At 34.4% G+C, this 21136-nt stretch overlaps 1 long non-coding RNA gene across 1 annotated transcript in view; it reads left to right on the top strand.

The window, feature by feature from the left end:
• The window catches only part of LOC134732036 (uncharacterized), a 38154-nt gene extending 19998 nt beyond the window's left edge, over nt 1-18156 (top strand). Inside the window, exons 2-3 of the long non-coding RNA XR_010114900.1 lie at nt 2360-2456; nt 17780-18156. This is a non-coding gene — a long non-coding RNA (uncharacterized lncRNA). The remainder of the gene's footprint in view (nt 1-2359; nt 2457-17779) is intronic.
• The last annotated feature ends 2980 nt before the right edge of the window (nt 18157-21136 follow it).

The following is a 21136-nucleotide window of genomic DNA, read 5'->3' as shown; positions in this document are numbered from 1 at the left end:
GAGACCATCCTGGCTAACACGGTGAAACCCCGTCTCTACTAAAAATACAAAAAATTAGCCGGGCGTGTTGGCGGGCGCCTGTAGTCCCAGCTACCCGGGAGGCTGAGGCAGGAGAATGGCGTGAACCCGGGAGCCGGAGCTTGCAGTGAGCCGAGATCGCGCCACTGCACTCCAGCCTGGGCAACAGAGCGAGACTCCGTCTCAAAAAAAAAAAAAAAAAAAGAGTATAAATGATTTCTTACAAAGCCATTATAAATGGAGGAAAATCCCCAGGTGGCATAATTTTTCTCTCTCACGTTTCATTTTTTCCACCAAAAATGTCTCTAACATTTAATTATAAACTGCTTATAATCACAGTCCACTGATACAACATGGGAACCACAGATTAATTTAGGTGCTCACTGTCAGTTTTCTGTATATAAAAATCAGTTTGGTTTGAAACCTTTGTGCTCAGGTGCTTATCAGGCTTGCTTACTAGTATAGATGCATCTGGTGAATTTTTGCAACTTCCAAATAACTTAAGAAACAAACCTAGAAATCCTTTGTAGGTTGAGCCCAGTAGATGCTGAGTAAGTAGCTGTTCGGTGTCCACGATCGGCTTAGTTTGGCTGTGACCTAGAGCCCTTCTTGTAAATGATCCATGTCTCACCTTTAAATGGATTTTTCATTCTTCATATCCCTCCTTTTTATCCCCACCGAACTTCCATCCTAACTTTTCTCCTCTTTCTTCTGACCTGGTGTTAGCACCTTGGTGTCTGAAGTGGCATAATTTCACCAAAATCCTTTCTCTGGGGCTGGTAAGCAGAACCTTACTTCTGTGACTCCTTAAGCCTAATTTTTCATCAGGCCTTCCTTCTAATCTCCCTTATGGACCAGATTTCTCTTAAGTACTAAAGGAGTTTTCCCTAATATGTTCAACAGATGCTCCTTTCCAATGCCATCTTTTCAGAGCGCCTAAAAGTGCTCCATTGTGGAGCCTAGCATATATGCTTGAATATACAAACACAGCACTACTTCTTTTCTTTATTGACTTGCACTGAAATCTGTGCCTCTTCTAAATAAAACACTTTGCCTTCCCAGTATCAGGCTGCCCATGTGCTGAAACATTTGTGTCTCCTTTAAATGCATCAGAACTTCCCAGGTTTGCCTCCAACAATATTTTAACAGATAGTACACTGCCAAAAACCGATCAAATGCTTTCCAAATCTTCTTGACAGCATTATTGATGACAGATGGTTCGCCTCCACATTTCGCCAACCACAGGACAGTATTAGAAGTAACACTGCCTTGATACGATTATGCAGTAGGACAACATATGTAATGCCTTTCACCTCTTGACCTCTGTAAGAACATAAATATTTAGAAGAGTTCCAAAATATCAGAAGAGCTATAATTGCACATAGTTTTATGCAAACCATTTATCTACTGATACCCTTAGCTGAAGGCAAATTATTTATTTGTTTTTCTTTTCATAGGAATCCTAAGTGTCATTGTACTATATTTACAATGTCCATTCTCAGAGGTTACTACAGAAAGGCATCTAATTTTCCATGAGTGAAAATGCTCTGAAAATAGATGTACTCAGGGCTTCAACATGCAGTTTCTCAGAAGCCTGTTGTTGTTTCCAGTTAGGAATTTTTTTAACCAGAAATAAAATAATATATTGCTTTTCCCAGTTACTGTCTTGTTCTATGTGAAGGTTAATCATTGACCTATATGTATCAAAAAGACAATTAATATTGCATAAAATGTATGATTAGTGTAGCTGCTTACATGAAAAATTAATAAGTGTGGGAGAGTTATAAATCTGAATCTTTTTTTAGGCACAAAAATATGCCATTATGATAAATAGCTTACTATGAATGCTTGGGGTAGTTGCCATGTTCTCAATTGTTTAAGTACCCCTAAAGATTACTTTTCTAGATTATAAACACCATGAAGCCTAGGATTGTGTCTGTTCTGTTCACTTCTGATTTCCCAGCATCAAGCACAGAGTCTGTTGCCATAATAGGTGCTCAATAAATATGTGATAACTATCTGGATGAACAGATAGATGGATACATGGATGGAATAATTTATCAAGCACTAATGCACATTACAGTGTTCATATTTTCCTAAAGAAAAATGTAGTGAGAGTTGGTACACATTGTGGATAAAAGCCTGGGTTTATCTTTGGTTATATCTACTGGCTTTATAAAAGTTTAAGTTTTTAACATCTAATGCCTGAATTTGCTCATTTTAAAAATGAGAATAATAATACTTTCTATTGCATAAAAATATAGAGGCCTTATAGTGATGATGCTAAGTACATTGACTCTGGGGCTACATTTCCTAAGTTTAAATTCATGTTTTACCACAGAATGGCTATGTAACTTTGGTCTCGGCTCACTGAAACCTCCACCTCTCAAGCGCAGGCCATCTTCCCACCTCAGCCTCCAGAGTAGCTAGGACTAAAGGTGTGTACCACCATACCCGGCTAATGTTTCTAATTTTTGTAGAGAAGAGATTTCACTATGTTGCCTCAGGTTGATCTCGAACTCCTGGGCTCAAGCTATTCGCCTGCCTCGGCTTTCCAAAGTGCTGGGATTACAGGCATGCGCCATTGTGCCTGGTTCGTGTTAGTTATTTTCATTGTGCAATATGTTTTTTTTTTTCTTTCTTGAACCAAATAAGTTTTTGTTTGTTCCTCACTGTGGTTAAAAGAAAAAATAAATCACAGTAATTGTAATTTAAGAGGCGTAAAATATGAATTCACCAGTAAAGTAACAAATGAGAAATAAAATGGCTTTACGGCTAGGAGCGGTGATACAAAAATAAACCCTCAATGTAATAGGACTTTCCAGAAAAAGATGTTCCTCTATTCACTTTATTAATTCCTTCAATCATTTACTCAACAATATATATTTACTGTTTCAACAACATATATGCTGTATGGCAGGCACTACTCTAGGTGAAATAAATATAGACAGTAGTCAGAAAATAAACAGAAATCATAGCCTTTAACAGTTCTTAGAACTGTGTGTGTGTGTGTGTGTGTGTGTGTAAACACTGATAAGCAAAATAAATAAATATATAATATGTTAAGTACATGTAGACAATTCATGTTAAGAAGAAAAAAGCTCAGAAAGTGAGAATTTGGAGTTTGGTGTTACAATTTTCCTAAAGTAGATATGAAGTCCTCATTTATATGGTTAATATAGAATAAAAGTCTAATAGAGATGAGCGCATGAATTGTGTTCATGTTTTTGGAAAGGAAAGCCAGTCAGAGTGAGGAGCAATTAAAAAGACCCTAAAGAATACTACCTACTATATCTCAGTAACATGAAGGAAACCAGTCATTTTACAAGAAATGTCTGCAAGGAGGAGAGTAGTAAGACATAAAGTCAGAGAGGTATGAGAGAGTGCACTGGATTGTGAAGGGTCTTACAAGCCAATGGAATGATATTAGCTTTTACTTGTAATGAAATGTGAAGTCATTCGAAGGTTTTAGCAAGAAAACAAGAAAATGTGATCAACCTTTAAACAGAATTATTTTAGTTACTCTCTTGAGAATATACAATAGGGAGGACAAAGGTGTAAACAAAGTCTGGAAGCTTTTTCAATAATGCAAGAGATGATGTGCTGTTGGACCAAAATGTTACAGGAAAGACTGAAAAGTAGACAAATACAGAGGCTATTTTGAAGCTAAAGGCAAGAGGACTTGTTGATGCATTACATGTGGGAAGGAAAAGGACAGACAGCCATTTTTTAAAATCTGCAGCTACTGGAAGAATAGAATTGTTATTAACTGTTTGGAAAGGCTGAAGGAGGTCGGTGAAAATTAGGAAGGCTGTTTTAGACAAGTGGAGATGTTGAGTAGAGAGATATGTGTGTATATGTAAAGATCAGAAAGGAAGCCTAGATAGGAGACTAGAAGTTGAAAGTCATCACTGTATTGCCACTATAAGGCCACAAGATCACCAAAGGAGAGGGGTATAGAAAGAAAAGAGAATATGAATTTTGGAGAGACAAAATTATACCCATAACAGTCCATTCTCTGGTCCCCCAAATACTCATGTCCATCCCACACACAAAACACATTAATCCCATCCCAACATTCATCAAAGTTTCAACTTATTATAGTGTCTACTCTTAGTTAAAAATCTTATCTAAATATTGTCAGCTCAAAAGTCAAAACTTAATTATTTAAATAACCTAAATTAAGTATGGCTAAGATTCCAGGCATAATCTATCCTATGGGAAAATTTCTTCCCACCTATGGATATGTGAAACCTAAAAATAAACCATCTGCTTTCAAAGTATAACAGTAGGACAGACATATGGTAGATGCTAACCTCCCAAGGGGGATAAATTGAAATAAAGGGATCACTGGTTCCAAGAAAGTTGGTGTCTAGCAGGCTAAGTTTCATTATGTTTCAAGGTCTGAGGCTTACGCTCTGTAGCTTAAGGCTCTATCTTCAGGGCCTACTTTCCTCCACAGTCTCTGCCTCTGCTTCCATGGCAGCTCTATTGGCCTCTGCCTCTGTTTCTGCACCTCTGACCTCTGAGTCCTTCTTACCATTAAAGTGTAGCACGTGTTTGCTGTTAAGTAGCTCTATCAGTCCATTTCCTGACTGTAAAATTTTGGAAGTCTGATAGTCTTCTTTCACTTTGTGAAATCCCTTCTAGTTTAAGTTGGCAGTGTTTCTGCTTATATAATTTTCTCAACAACCTTGTTGGTCTCCCACATATATCAGAAGGTTTCACACCATTAGACAAGAGGATCCTCTACAGGTCTTTCCTAGATAACTCCATTTCTGTTTCTGGCTTCTGCTGAGCTGGTTGAGGGGACCCCAAGAGTCACACACTTAATCTCTTCAGCAAAAATCTTTCAGCCTCATCTTTCCCTTGTCTTCAGAGCACAGTTTCTCTAACAGTGAATAACATTAGCACCTTTTGGAATCTGAATAGATGTGATTTTTTTGAATCATCAAGTGCTGGTTTCTTTGTGCTTAACGGTCTCCTTCAATTTATCTTTTTCTTCTCACATTTTATTCTAAATGGCAACAAGAAATCAGGTCACAACTTCAAAATTTTGTTTGAAAATATTTTCAGCTAAATATATAAGTATGTAAGTTGTAAACAATGGCTTACAACTTCTGCTTTCTGAGCAACATTAAGACACAATTTAGCCAAGATATGCTACTATATAATAAAGATTACCTTTCCTCCAGTTTTCAATAACATGTTCATAATTTGTTTCTGAGCACCTGTCTTTAATATTCATATCTATACCATGAACATTGTGCTCATGGGAATATATGTATTCTCTAAGATAGTAACAGTTTTCTCTACTATATTCTTCATTTTCCTTGAGCCTTCACCAAAATCTAGGCTTTTTCAATCATACTCCTCAAAATTCTTCCAGCCTCTACCCATTGCTCAATTCCAAAGCCACTTCCAGATTGTTAGATACTTGTTTCATTACAATTGTACTTCCTGGTACCAAAATCATTGCTCTTCCTTTTTTTCTGTATATATAAGCTTCTAACTGGGGATTGTTTTTCTTTTGTCTTTTGGTGTTTCCTCTAGTGTGGAACTAATGATTAATTATTTTAGTTTTTATTTCTATAAAAGTGTTCTATTTTACCTTTACTTATAAAATATGAATATTTACCAGGTATAGAATTCTAGATTGGTGTTTTCCCCTAGTACTTTAAAGATCTCATTCCATTGACTTCTGGTTTTTATTTTATTGATCCTATGAAAGTGTTACATTCCTAGCACTCTCTGCCTGCTTTTAAGATGTTCTCTTTGTCTTTGGTTTTCAGCAGTATGTCTATAGTGTGTCTAAATGTGTCATTCTTTATGATTATTTCACTTGAGATTTATATCCCTTCTTGAAATTGTGACTTGATATCTTTTGTTGATTGGGGAAAAATCTTGACCACTACATTTTTTTAAACTTCTTTTGTTCCAATATCTCTCTTTACTCTTTTTGGGAGTTTAGTATGTGTGTTAGATCATTTGACTGTTGCTATAATTTGAATGTTATTGTACCCTCCAAAAATTTATGAAGCTTAGTTTCCAATTTAATAGTATTGAGAGGTGTAATCCTTGGAAGTGATTGAGTTTTAAGGCTCTGCCCATGAATGGGATTAGGTACCCTATAAAGGAGCTTGATGGAGGGAGTTTGTTCCTTTTTGCCCTTAACCTTCTGCCTTGTGAGGACACAGTGTTCAAGGTGCCATCTTGGAAGCAGATTGGACCCTCACCAGACACCAGATGTTGGCACCTTGATCTTGTACTTACTAGTCTCCAGAACTGTGAGAAATAAATTTCTGGGTAGTTACAATTTACCTAGTCTCTGGTATTTTGTTATAGCAGCTTAAACAGACTAAGAAAATAATATATTAGATATATTTTGTTCTCTTTTCTTCATTGTTAATCTAATCTTTTTGCTTTGGTTTGTGTACTTTTAACACACACATTAAAGTTGTAATTTGGTTACTGTGTTAATCAGTTACAAAATTTCTATTTGCTTTTTAAAAATGGCTTACATTTCTCTGATGAAATTTTTTACTTTGTCTTGTATTTCTTGAACATATATTAATCATAGTTATTTAGTTCCACATTTGATAACTACAATTGTGGATATCTTAGGGGTATGTTTTTACTGCTGGTTTTCTCTTGGTTTGCCACACAAACACACACACAGAAACTAAGTGTGTGTGTGTGTCTGTGTATGTGTGTGTGTGTGTGCGCAGCCAGAAATAATGTTTGAAAAGTTATAGTGGCAGATTGAAGTCCTGAATGATGCTATCGTTCTGTAGAAATAATTTGTTTTCTTCATCTGGTAATTTAGCTTGAGACAGATCAGATTATTCCATTCGGGATTAAGCTGATTCAAATTAGTTTTCAGTATTTGTGAAGGCTTGGTCTGTCCAGGTTCATCATTATTCATGGGCATAATCCTTCAGAGACCCCAACGGAGACCCAGAGTTTTATGCCAGAGTCCTTTCTCCTTGGCACATATTAAACTTCAACTGCCATTACCCTAACCTCTTAAGACTTTTGAAAGTCCTGCTCAGATTTTTAGATTCTTGTTTATCAAATTAGAACTAGCAAATTTTTTATGGTGAAAAGCAGAGCTAAATGTTATATTTACTTCTTTTTGTTTCCATTCTCTCTGAGTTCTTGATTCCTCAAGTTCTTACTGCCTTGGTAGCTGTCTTATACCTTTAAATTGATTTTTAAAATTATTTTATTTGAATTTTGCCATTTTTCTTGGCAGAATAATTTCATAGTAGGAATTGAAAATATTTTTTAAGCAAAATGGCATTTTACTGTAAATTTTTTGTGTTACATAATTATTTTTAAATTTTCAAATCGATTTTGGAAAGTTTACATAGAGTATGTTAGTTATATAGACCTTCCTTGTACTTTTAACTGTTGAATGATATTATATCCAATACCCTCTTGATGAAACCTAGATTGTTCTCAATTTTATTGCTATTATTTACAGTTATGCAACCAATATTCTGTGCATGCCTTTTGGTGTATCTATGTGAGTAGTACACTAGAGTCAACATTGATAATTAAAGTTGATGGATATGAACATAAAAAGCTTAACTGATACTTCACATTTTCCTTTATAAACAGGGTTCCAATTTATACTTCCACTAACAGAGGAAGAATGAAATTGATGCTTTCATAAGAAATAAATTAGAATAGGCAAGATGAATTTGCAAAAAGATTATTCCTACCATTCTTCTTACACAAATAAAACACTAACAGAATATTACTAGTTGATTAATTTGACAATTGTTTATTATTCCAAATACATATTTGGGCAGTGAGGATTAGTCAGTGGTGAAGTTGACAAAATTCTTGCTATAATAAGGATGATATTTTAGGAAGTATGAATTTTGGGGTTTGAAGCAGCTTGCTTTTTATTGTCTAATATATTGCAGGCTAATTTATTTGTCTCAATTTCTCTCACCTTTTCTAATTGCTTTGAGTCTTTCTGAGAACTTGAAAATTTACAACAAATAGTTTGAAAACGTTTTACATACAAATAAATAAGACTTGATGAGCAAAAGACAATGATTAATGACAAATTGGGAAAATATTTTTAACTAACACATGGTTAAAATCCCTAATATAAAAAGAGTTTTTTTAGAGTGAGGAAAAAATAACAATAATTGACAACTCAATAAAAATAATACAAATGACTCCAAAACGTGAGAGTAAGAAGCTTAAATTTGTTCATAATGGCAAATTTACAAATAAAAACCACACTGAGATAAGATTGTTCATTTATTAGACTGCTAAAAGTCATGGATTTTGACCATAAACTTTTTGGCAAGGCGCTGGGGAAACAAGCACTTTCATTTTTTGCTACTAGGATTGCAAAATGCCTTTCTAAGGAAATTTAGAAACATCCAGAAAATAAATGTCTTTGTCCTTTTACCTAGTAATTCCTCTTAGGAATCTAACTGAAGATACCCTTGCAAAAATATAAAATGATCTATGTACAAAGATATTGGTTGTAACATTATTTAAAATAGCAAAAGCCTGGAAACAACCTAAATGTCTATCCATAGTGAACTGGTACAATAAATTATAATATGCCCTCATGATATAATACCAATCCTCTGTAAAATGTAATGAGGAAGATCTCTATATATTGATATTGGGTGACTCCAAGGTAATTGGAAAGTGAAAAAACCCTACAAAACTGAAAATGCAAAACATCCTTTAGTGTATATGATAAAGGATGAGAGAGAAGAAATGATGGAGAAACCAGAATAGAAGCAAGATTTTACTGGGTATACCTTACGTTATGCTTTTATTTTGAAATCTTTTGATATTTTACAAAATTATGTCAAATCAAAATCAAAATAATCACTAAAATGGAATGAAAATCAAGCAAATGGATCTAAATTTTATATTGTGTGTAGAATAACCACACAGAAAAACACTGATTATTTCATGTGATTTAAAATATGCTATTTGTACTGTGTAATCCTAACAAGTTCTGTTCTAAAGACAACAATCTATTTTAAAATATTTGGCAGAATTCAAATTTTAGTAATTCTGTTATTAATTTTAACACATTATTAATTTTACAGGAATCAGTATTTTCAGCATATAAAACATTATAAAATAAGAAAATTTTAAATCTATCATTTGAAATGCAAACTTGTGTGCATATATATATGCATATATATTTCATTATATATATTTCATATATATATTCACCGTGTCCACTGGAAGAACCAGAAAGCAATGATACCTACTATGAGCACTCTAAATACAGTCACATGTCACTTAATGTTGGCGAGTGCTGAGAAATGCATCTTTAAGTGATTTCATCATGTGTGAACATCAGAGTGCACTTACACAAACCTAAATGGTGTAGCCTACTATACATCTAGGCTGTATGGTGTAGCCTATTGCTCCTAGGCTACAAACCTGTACAGAATGCTATTGTACTAAATATAGCAGGCAATTATAACACAATGGAAACCATTGGTGTATCCAAAACCTATCTAAACACAGAAAAGGTACAGTAAAAATATGGTTTAAAAGATTAAAAATGACACATCTGTATAGGGCACTTACCATGAATGAAGCTTGCAGGACTGGAAGTTGCTCTGGGTCAGTGAGTGAGTGAGTGGTGAATGAATGTGATGGCCTAGGACATCATGGTATACCACTGTAGACGTTATAAACATGGTACATATATGCTACACTAAATTGATTTAAATTTTTTTCTTCATTAATAAGTTAATCTTACCTTACTGTACCCTTTTCACTTTATAAGCTTTTTAATTTTTTAAATTTGTTGACTCTTTTTTTATAGCACCAAGTTTAAAACACAAATTATATAGCTGTACAAAAATATTTTATTTATATTCCTATTGTATAAGCATTTCTCTGTTTTTAATTTTTTCATTTTTAAACTCTTTTATTAAAAACTAAGACACAAACATATGCATTGGCCCAGGCCTACACAGGGTCAGGATAATTAATGTCCCTGCCTTCTACCTCCACATCTTGTCCCACTGGAAGGTCTTCAGGGGCAATAACACACATAGAGTTGTTATGATAACACTGCCTTCTTCTGGAATACCTCTTGAAGGACTCGCCTGAAGCTGTTTACAAATAATTTTTTTTAATAAGTAGAAGGAGTATACTCTAAAATAACAATGAAAAGTATAGGATAGTAAATACACAAACAGTAATATAGTTGTATACTATCATATCAAGCATTATGCACTGTACATAATTGTGTGTGCTGTACTTTTGTATGACTGGCAGCACAATTGGTTTTTTATGTCATCCTTACCACAAACACATGAATAATGCATTGCACTATGATGGTGCAATGACTACTACAATGTCACTAGGTCATAGACATTTTTGAGCTCCATTATAATCTTATGAGACCATCATTGTATGTGTGGTTAATTATTGACCAAAACATTACGTGGCACATGAAGATAGTATTTTCTTTAAAAGCATCTAAAAACGTTTATTTCACTAAAGGCTGATTTAGGCTAAGTATGGGGCCTGAACTGTATAAATGTATAAAGTGAATCATGGTCATCTTATTCCAGAGAAAAAGGAAGCTCTCAAACACTAAGGAGGTCACGTCAAAAGCACAGGGGCTAACTTTAAAGGACTCGCATTAGCCAAAAATAAGACCATTTGACATTGAAAAATATTGTCTCGATCAATCAAGACATATTAAATATATAGACATTCGTGAGTCCATAATGATCCTCAACAAGTCCTTATTGTGGTGGTTGCTTGGCTACAACTCTTTACTGTAAAAGTTGATAAAGATAAACAGCATTTATTTTAAATTTTCACTATCAATTTTATTTTCTCAGAGCTATCTAAGGATGGAAAGTTCTTTTTAGCAGAATTTTAGTTTATACATGCAGAAGAAAATATGTAATTGAAGAATTAATATTGTTAAAATGCCCATATTACCAAAAGTGATATCCAGCTTCAATGGAATCTCTATCAAAATCTCAATGGTATTTTTTACAGAAATAGAAAAAGCAATCATAAAATTCATATGAAACCCCAAAAGAACCCAAATAGCCAAAGCAATTTTGAGCAAGAACAAAGCTGAAGGCATCACACTTCCTGATTTCAAAATATATTGCAAAGCTACAGTAAACAAAACAGTATGGTATAGAGAGCTCAGAATAAATTCATGTATATAAAGTCAATTGATTTTTATATATATTACAGTCAATTGATTGAGGTTGTCTGAAACTTATGTTGTATGAAACTAATTGAAACTTATGTATATACAGTCAATTGATTTTTTAACAAAGGTACCAAGAACATGCAATGAGGAAAGAATAGTCTCTTCCATAAATGGTATTGAGACAACTGGATACTTACAGACAACATAATGAAATTGAACTCTTATTTTATGCCATACACAAAAATCAATTCAAACTTTAAATGTAAAATCTGAAACCATAAAACTCTTAGAAGAAAACCCAGGAATAAAGCTTCTTCATAATGGCTTTGGCAATGATTTCTTGGATATAACATCAAAAGCACAGGCAACAGAAACAAAAGTAGACAAATAAGATTACATCAGACTAAAAAGCTCCTGCAGAGCAAATGAAACAGCCAAGAAAATGAAAATGAAACCTATGGGATGGGAGAAAATATTTGCAAAACATATATCTGGCTAAGGGTTAATATCCAAAATATACAAGAAACTTTAACAATTCAACAGCAAAAAAATGAATAAACCCATTAAAAATGGACAAAGGAACTGAATCAACATTTTTCCAAAGAAGACATATAAATGGTCAATAGGAATATGAAATGGAGCTCAGCATTAAACAAGTCAATATCAAAAAATTAATAAACTAATTAAAAAATGGGAAAATGAACTGAATTCACATTTTTCCAAAGAAGACATATAAATGGCCAATAGGAATATGAAAAGGAGCTCAATATCACTAATCAGGGAAATGTAAATCAAAACCACAATGAGATATCACCTCATGCCTGTTAGGATGGCTATTATTAAAGCACACACACACACACACACACACACATAAATGATAAAGGTAACAAATGCTGGCCAGGATGTGAACAAAAGAGGAACTGGGCTGGGTGCAGTGGCTCATGTCTATAATCTCAGCACTTTGGGAGGCTGAGGCAGGAGGATCATCTGCCTCAGAGAGATGCCAGGAGTTTGAAGCCAGCCTGGGCAACAGAGAGAACCCATCTTTACAGAGAATACGCAAATTAGCTGGGGTGGTGGTGCACGCATTTGTAGTCCCAGCTACTCAGGAGACTGAGGCAGGAGGAAGGCTTGAGCCCAGGAGTTTGAGGCTGCGGTGACCTAAAATTGTGGCCCTGCACTCCAGCCTGGGAGACAGAGTAAGACCTTATTTCTAAATTTAAAAAAAAAAAAAAGAAGAAGAAGAAAGAAAAAGCTAGAGAAAACTTTTACACAGTTGGTTGAGAATATAAATTGATAGAGCCACTATGTTAAATAGTTTGAAAATTCCTCAAAAAAAAAGAGAACTACCATGATGCAGAATCTTACTTCTAGGTATATATCCAAAGGAACTGAATTCAGAATCTCAGAGATACCTGTACCTCCATGCTGACTGCCACATTATTCACAGTAACCAAGACATAGAAGCAACCTAAATGTACATTGATGGATGAACAGATAAAGAAAAATGTGATATATACATAAAATTGAATATTATTTAGACTTAAAAAGGAAGGAAATCCTGCCCTTTGCAACAACATGAATGAACTTTGAGAATATTATGCTACGGAAAATAAGCCAGACACAGGACAAATACAACTACATGGTATCACTTATATGATTAATATAGACAAACTCATAGAAGCCGACAGTAGAATGCTGGTTGCCAAAAGATAGGGAGAGAATAAAATAGAGAAGAATTTTTCAAAGGGTATGAAATTTTAGTAATGTAAGACATCTCAGTAGTGCAATGCATGAGTCCTAGAAATCTATTGCACAGCATAGGTGCCTACAGTTAGCAGTACTGTATTCGTATACTACTTAAAAATTTGCTAAGAGGATAGATCTTATGATAACAGTGCTTAACACATAAACATAATAATTAATAAAGAGGGGGAGGAAACTTTTAGAGTTAATGAATATGTTTATGTCATAGGTTGTCATGTAGGTCCCATGGATGTACATTTACCTCCAAACTTATCAAGCTGTATACATTAAATAAGTAAAGATTTTAGTATGACAATCATGCTTCAATAAAATGCACTTTTTTAACTGTTTGTATTTTTATTAAGTGGGGAAGGTAAAAATTCTTGACTAGACAATGATCATCAATGTCTGCTAAAGCCTATTGATGGGACACATCATTATGGATGGATGGGGATGACAAAACTGGAAATTCTGACCAATTTTAACATTCATCAGATTGAAACAGCCAAATATTATTTACCTCTGGATAAGACAGATAAAACAGTAGATATATAGTATCATATAATAATAATCCAAAAAATCCCCTTAGGAATCAAATCAAGTCTCTAGCATTTTATAGGAAATCTAGAGGATGAAAAATAAGTACTAACATGCCATGTGAAAACAATCAGCTGAATAAAGAATGATGGCCATACTGCCCAAGGTAATTTATAGATTCAATGCCATCCCCATCAAGCTACCAATGACTTTCTTCACAGAATTGGAAAAAACTACTTTAAAGTTCATATGGAACTGAAAAAGAGCCCGCATTGCCAAGTCAATCCTAAGCCAAAAGAACAAAGCTGGAGGCATCACGCTACCTGACTTCAAAATATACTACAAGACTACTGTAACCAAAACAGCATGGTACTCATACCAAAACAGAGATATAGACCAGTGGAACAGAACAGAGCCCTCAGAAATAATGCCACATATCTACAACTATCTGATCTTTGACAAATCTGACAAAAACAAGAAATGGGGAAAGGATTCCCTATTTAATAAATGGTGCTGGGAAAACTGGCTAGCCATATGTAGAAAGCTGAAACTGCATCCCTTCCTTACACCTTCTACAAAAATTAATTCAAGAGGGGTTAAAGATTTAAATGTTAGACCTAAAACCATAAAAACCCTAGAAGAAAACCTAGGCAATACCATTCAGGACATAGGCATGGGCAAGGACTTCATGTCTAAAACACCAAAAGCAATGGCAACAAAAGCCAAAATTGACAAATGGGATCTAATTACACTAAAGAGCTTCTGCACAGCAAAAGAAACTACTATCAGAGTGAACAGACAACCTACAGAATGGGAGAAAATTTTTTCAATCTACTCATCTGACAAAGGGTTAATGTCCAGAATCTACAATGAACCCAAACAAATTTACAAGAAAAAAACAAACAACCCCATCAAAAAGTGGGTGAAGGACATGAACAGACACTTCTCAAAAGAGGACATTTATGCAGCCAAAAGACACATGAAAAAATGCTCATCATCACTGGCCATCAGAGAAATGCAAATCAAAACCACAGTGAGATACCATCTCACACCAGTTAGAATGGCAATCATTAAAAAGTCAGGAAACAACAGGTGCTGGAGAGGATGTGGAGAAATAGGAACACTTTTACACTGTTGGTGGGACTGCAAACTAGTTCAACCATTGTGGAAGTCAGTGTGGAGATTCCTCAGGGACCTAGAACTAGAAATACCATTTGACCCAGCCATCCCATTACTGGGTATATACCCAAAGGATTATAAATCATGCTGCTATAAAGACACACGCACATGTATGCTTATTGTGGCACTATTCACAATAGCAAAGACTTGGAACCAAGCCAAATGTCCAACAATGATAGACTGGATTAAGAAAATGTGGCACATATACACCATGGAATACTATGTAGCCATAAAAAGTGATGAGTTCATGTCCTTTGTAGGGACATGGATGAAGCTGGAAACCATCATTCTCAGCAAACTATCTCAAGGACGAAAAACCAAACACTGCATGTTCTCACTCATAGGTGGGAATTGAACAATGAGAACACATGGACACAGGAAGGGGAACATCACACACTGGGGCCTGTTGTAGGGTGGGTGGAGCGGGGAGGGATAGCATTAGGAGATATACCTAATGTTAAATGACGAGTTAATGGGAGCAGCACACCAACACGGCACATGTATATGTATGTAACAAACTTGCACGTTGTGCACATGTACCCTAAAACTTGAAGTATAATAATAAAAAAAAGAATATGAGACACTATATGACAATGACCCATTCCTTTAACAAATAAATGGCATGGAATATGGTGGTGAGGTGTTGGAGAGAGAGAGAGAGAGAAGGAGGCAGAGAGAGACAGACTGAAGAGACAGCTGACAAATGTAATGCAGTAAGAGGGCGTGAAGTGCATCTGGATTCAAACAAATTAATTATAAAAGACTGTTGTGGATGCAATCAGAGAAGTTTAAATGTGGACTGAATATAAGATGACATTAAGGAATGGTTGTTAACTTTTAAGGTTGATAATCACATTGTGGTTATATAAAGACTATCTTTTCCTGTACCAATATATTTATAGATGGAAAGGTATGATTGGGGCATTTAAGTTAAACTATTTCAACCAAAATAAGAAAATAAACAAAAAAGATTTGCTTAAACTAAGAATGATGGGCAAAAATATTGATAATGATTAAAATAGGATATTATGATACTGTTCTCTCTTCTCTTCAAATTTTCATAATTTTTTATAAGAAAGTGTATTTTTGAGCTTCTGAGCCCTTCTAGTTGATATGTTTGTGAAATACAGTTCTGAATTAATTCTGGTTACTGGCTGGTGTTTAAACAAGTATAATCTTTTACTAGATAATACATTCTCATGGCTAAAAACTCAAAATAATATTTTTAAAAGGTGTACATTAAGAAGTATCACATTTACTCCTGCTTCCATTCACTCAATTCTTCCTGTCCTCCAAAGGTAGTAGCTTTTTTTTATTTCTGTTTGGTTTTTTAAGCAAATAGAAATAAGCATATATATATTATATATATTTTCTCTCTTTTACACAAAAGAAAGCATAAAACATTTAGTCTTCTGCATCTTTCTTTTTTTAACTTTAAATGTATGCTGGAAACATTTCCATAACAATAAATGGAGATATTCCATCTTTTCATGGCTACATAGTATTCCATTGTGAGCATATAATGGAATACATATTTGTTCTTTTGCCATCTCAATAATTTCATATGCACGGAAGAATATATACAAGATAAATTCACAGGGTAAAAGCAATTATGATTTCCACAGATATTGCCAATGTCAATCCATGTGGATTATATCGTTCATTTTACATTCACACCTGCAATATATGAGACTGCCTGCGTTTTCACAAACTCATCAACAAAAATGCAGCCAGACTTTTGTATTGTTTACAATATGTTAGGTAAGAAATAAGATCTCTGTATAATTTCAATTTGCACATTTCTAATTATAATAACGGTTGAACATCCTTTTGTATGTTTAGAAACCATTGTAGTTATTTTTAAATTAATTTTTGCTTCTTACCTTTTGCATATTTTTCTTTTAGATTATTGATCTTTCCTCTCTTTTTAGGAACTCTTTGTATATTAAAGATATTAACCCTATGTTATAAGTTGCAAATTTTTTTCCATTTTGTTATTTATTTTTGTCTTTGCATTGGTATTTTTGTGATTTGCAGGTTTTCATATCCTTACATATTTAAATTTATTATATTTTCTGTTAAGATTTCTGATTTTTAAATTACAGTTAAATAAATTTTTCTTCCTTATTATAAGGAAGTATATAAAGGAGTCTATATTTTATTCTAGTATTTCTGATTTTACTTCTGATATTTCAATTTTATGTTTAGACATTATTCTGGTGTTTGATTAAAGGTGTAGATCCAATTTTGTCTTTTCTTCCAGGTGGCTTCTCAATTGTCACAGTACCATGTATTTAAAAGTCTACTTTTATTCTTCTACTTAAAAATGCTACTTTTATCACATGCTAAATTTCCATATTTGGATCTATTTCTGAACATTATATTCTGTTCTATTGTTTGAATATAAAAGCTTTTTTTTTTTTTTTTTGAGACAGTGTCTCGCTCTGTCACCCAGGCTGGAGTGCAGTGGCATGATCTCTGCTCACTGCAACCTCAGCCTCCAGGGTTCTGGTGATTCTCCTACCTCAGCCTCCCTAGTAGCTGGGATTACAGGCACCCGCCACCATGCCCGGCAAATTTTTTTTGTATAGTAGAGATGTGGTTTCACCATGTTGGCCAGGCTGGTCTTGAACTCCTGACCTCAGCTGATCCACCCACCTCGGCCTCCCAAAGTGCTGGGATTACAGGCATGAGCCATTACACCCAGCCATAAAATCTTTTAATATGATTCAGTATCTATTCAGGCTAGTACCAATAATTTTTCTATTAATTTTTCATATTTTTGAAAATTTTTTTACTTTTTATTTTTCCATATGAATTTTAGAATCAGCTTCCTTAGTTCCAAAGCAATACAAATAACAACACCTTCAGAAAAAAAATAAATAAAACATGGTGTACTACATTGGGCAAGTATAATTTTGTGTCTTTAAGATTTTAAAAATTTTTTCATAAAGGATTTGAATACTATTTAGTAGGCATTTGTAACACTTATTAATGCTGCAGAACACACTACCCGAACTTAGAGGTATGAAATATGTATTTTATTATGCTCTTGCATTCTGTGGGTCAAGAGTTTAGAAAGGGAACACTGATGACTGTCTCTTTTAGATGATGTCAGCTGAAAAGACTTGAAGACTGGAGATGAATCAAAGGCAGGAGTATCTCCATGGCTGGGGAAAGAAATCATCTGATGTCATCTTCATTCACATGTTTAGCTGTTGATACTGCCTGTTGTCAGGACTCTCAGTTGGGGCTGTCCCATGGAAACTTATGTATGGCCTCTCCATGTAGCCTGGGTTGCCTCACAGCATGACGGCCTTGGATATCTTACCTGGTGCTCAGGGCTCCAAAGGCAAGTATTCCAAAAGAACCAGGTGAAAGCTGTATCACCTTTTGTAACCTAGCTTCAGAATCAGATAGCATCACTTCTACCATACTCAGCATCACCCAGCAACAAGGGGAGGAACATAGATATCACTTCTTGACAGGAGGGATGTATAAGTCACTGAGATTATGTGAGTAAAAGATATTGCTGCAGTCATTTTTAGAAAATTTAATGTGTCACAATATTTTTCTCGGATTTTTTTTTGTTGTTGCTTTTTATGAATTGGGTCCTTTCTTTCATTTTATATCCTAACTGTTTATGATTTAATGAACACTACTGATTCCTGTATATTACATCTGCTGATGCAAATACATATAACCTTATTGAGTTCTGCCACTTCTCTTTTTTTGTATTTTATTCTTTTGGGTATCAGTTGTATTATGAGATAATCAACAAAGAGTTTTACATTTTCCACTCCAATTTTGTTGACTGTTCTACTCTTTCATAATTGTGTTGGCTGTGAGCCTCAGTATAATGTTAAATGTAATGGTGACCGTAGACATCCTCACTTTTTTCCTGACTGTAGCAGAAATGCCTGTGCTTTTACATTAATTAAAATAGTGCAACTGAAAAGAAGACATATATCTTATAGCTTTTTAGATATGGTATTTGATATCTAGAGAATCATTATTATAATATTTTCATTCTAAATAACAATCTTTGCTTATCAAATATGTTTTTAAAAATAATTTTTGGCCTTATATTTTATCTGCTCTGATGTTAAGCTCACCAACTGTGATCCTGTTTTATGGCTTACACTTTCTTTCCTTAAATGTCATATTGGTGTTGGCTCCACTTTCTTCTGGTGTTAAAAACTAGAAAAAGTCTGATACTAAACTCTTTTTCAAAGAGTACTAATGTTCTTGGCTATTCACTTAGTGAACTATTTATTCATCTTTGGAGACTAATAATCTCATTAGATGTTGATTGTGGCCAATTTTACTTGGTAGTAAATATGTAGAGTCAATATATTGATTCATATCTACATATCGATTCACATCTTCATTTGGTTCCATTTTTAAATGATATTTTGAAACATTTATTCTCTCCCATTGTTTTACCTTTTTAGGACCTTCAATTACCTTTCCTTTACCTATTTTCTAAATACATTATTTTATTTTTATCTCTATTTATCTCCTTATATGTTTCTTTTTCTTCTTTCCTACTTCATCAAAGCCATTACTATGGTTTTCATGCCATCATTCATCCCTCTCCTCGTAAGCCTTGGAATTTCTTTTTCATTGTTGAAATAATTTAGTAATTTTCTTCTTATGAGTTTTGTCAATTCCTTTTTTACCTTTCTCAGTTTTCTGGCCATCACCTCTTACTGTGTGACTATGTTATCTCAGAACTCTTGTGTTTCTGCCTTGTGATTTTTCTTCATAGCTGGAAATAATTGACTCTTACTTTTTTAAAAAAAATTGGAATATTAGATTACAATTTTAGCTGCTGTATAAGACCATTTTAGTGCGTATTCTTTTCCTGTTGGAAAATTTATCTATAGTTTTTCACATTTTATCCTATTTTTGCATTTTTTAATTTACCTTTTTCTTTGTTTGTCCTCATATTTAGATGAGAGCAGAATATCCCTGCATGTGAGTATAAGGCAGAGGAGGGTGGGTAAGGATGACCTCCCTGCCTCACAGCTCAAGCTGGAATGATATGGGCAGTGGTATGGTGGGAAACTGACCAATTTACAACAGACATCTCAGCCAGCCATTAGACTGTAAAGAAAACATTAAAATATACAGGAGCGAGTCTCTGTTGAAAATCAGCCCTAGGTTCAAAATTTTTCCTTATGGTTGTGGTATTTCCACGTCGGCACATTTCCTTTGCTTTTCAGAACCTAACTTGGTTCTGGAGGGCTCCATCTTCCAGACTTGTGTCTCCTGCTGACTCTGTTTGCTGCTTCTACCAAGGGACAGAGCGAATGCGAACCATTCACTTTTATTTAGAAAGTGGATTTTTACTGATGCTTGCAAAATATCATCTCTGAGCTTTTCTGGCCAATTTTTAAGTCTTCTTTTTACCCCTAGTGCTTATTCCTATTTATCTCTCAACATGGTTCACAGCAGTTTGCCCTCAGTGTGGAATCTTCACATATATGAGAGTGGATATTTTGCTTGGTGTCTGGGACCTGCATCTGCAGTGTCAACACTCCCCCGTCTTTCCTGCCACTGTATCATGGCTGCATTAGGGACTTCCTGTCTGGCTCTGCTGGTCTTGGTTGCTTTTGGCAGCATGTATACATAATTTAAAATTTGTGGGTTTTCTTTGTTTTCTATTTTAAGTAAAAAGGGAGTTTGTGATATTTTTGTTATTTTCCTTTTAATTATCTCACTGGTCTATTTCCAGGGGAAGCAGAAAGATTCAGAATTTAGCTTCCACTATGCTCTTCCAGAATCATAATTAAAATAATTTTTTGTTGTTGTAGTAAAATATGATGTATATTCCCACTTAAGTAGAGTGGACTTTTCATATGAAAGTATAAGATTATTCAAAAGATGTCTCCCTGAGCAAAACATACTCTCCACTGGTGAATTTTCAAAACGTGTTCTGGACAAAATTGAGAAGGGGAAGTTTGATAAACTAGTTAGATAAGCAAATCTATGCAGAGTCTGTCATTCTCTGAGAAATGAAAACTGGGTAGAGAAAAAGAGTCAGATTTACATGTTACAAAATTGCTGTTCTTTATTTTAATCGACAGAATTGGATTAGACTCTGGCATCAGCATGCATTTCTCATTGTTTTCTTTCTATATTAACTACAGGAGACTCATTAGAATTTCATGGATGTAATTGTTTCTGGGTTACATCCTCAATTAATGACTATAATTGAAAGATGGGATAAAACTGGGATGACGTGACTGTAATTTAAGTGTAAGATGTCTGGGCCTCTATTTACAATGCATTGGTTAGTATTATTTTTTCCTACTGCGGAGGAGTATTTACGAGAGGCAGAAATAAATGCATTTCAAACAGCAATGTCTCAATCAAAACAATGAACATATTGTGCGCAGGATGTTGTTTTCCTGGGCTGTTTTGTGACTATGCAGCCCTCAGCATGATACATGTGCATAT

Source organism: Symphalangus syndactylus, chromosome 13 (assembly GCF_028878055.3).
Source record: "Symphalangus syndactylus isolate Jambi chromosome 13, NHGRI_mSymSyn1-v2.1_pri, whole genome shotgun sequence".
Taxonomy (NCBI): domain Eukaryota; kingdom Metazoa; phylum Chordata; class Mammalia; order Primates; family Hylobatidae; genus Symphalangus; species Symphalangus syndactylus.
This window is presented reverse-complemented; position numbering and strand designations above follow the sequence as displayed.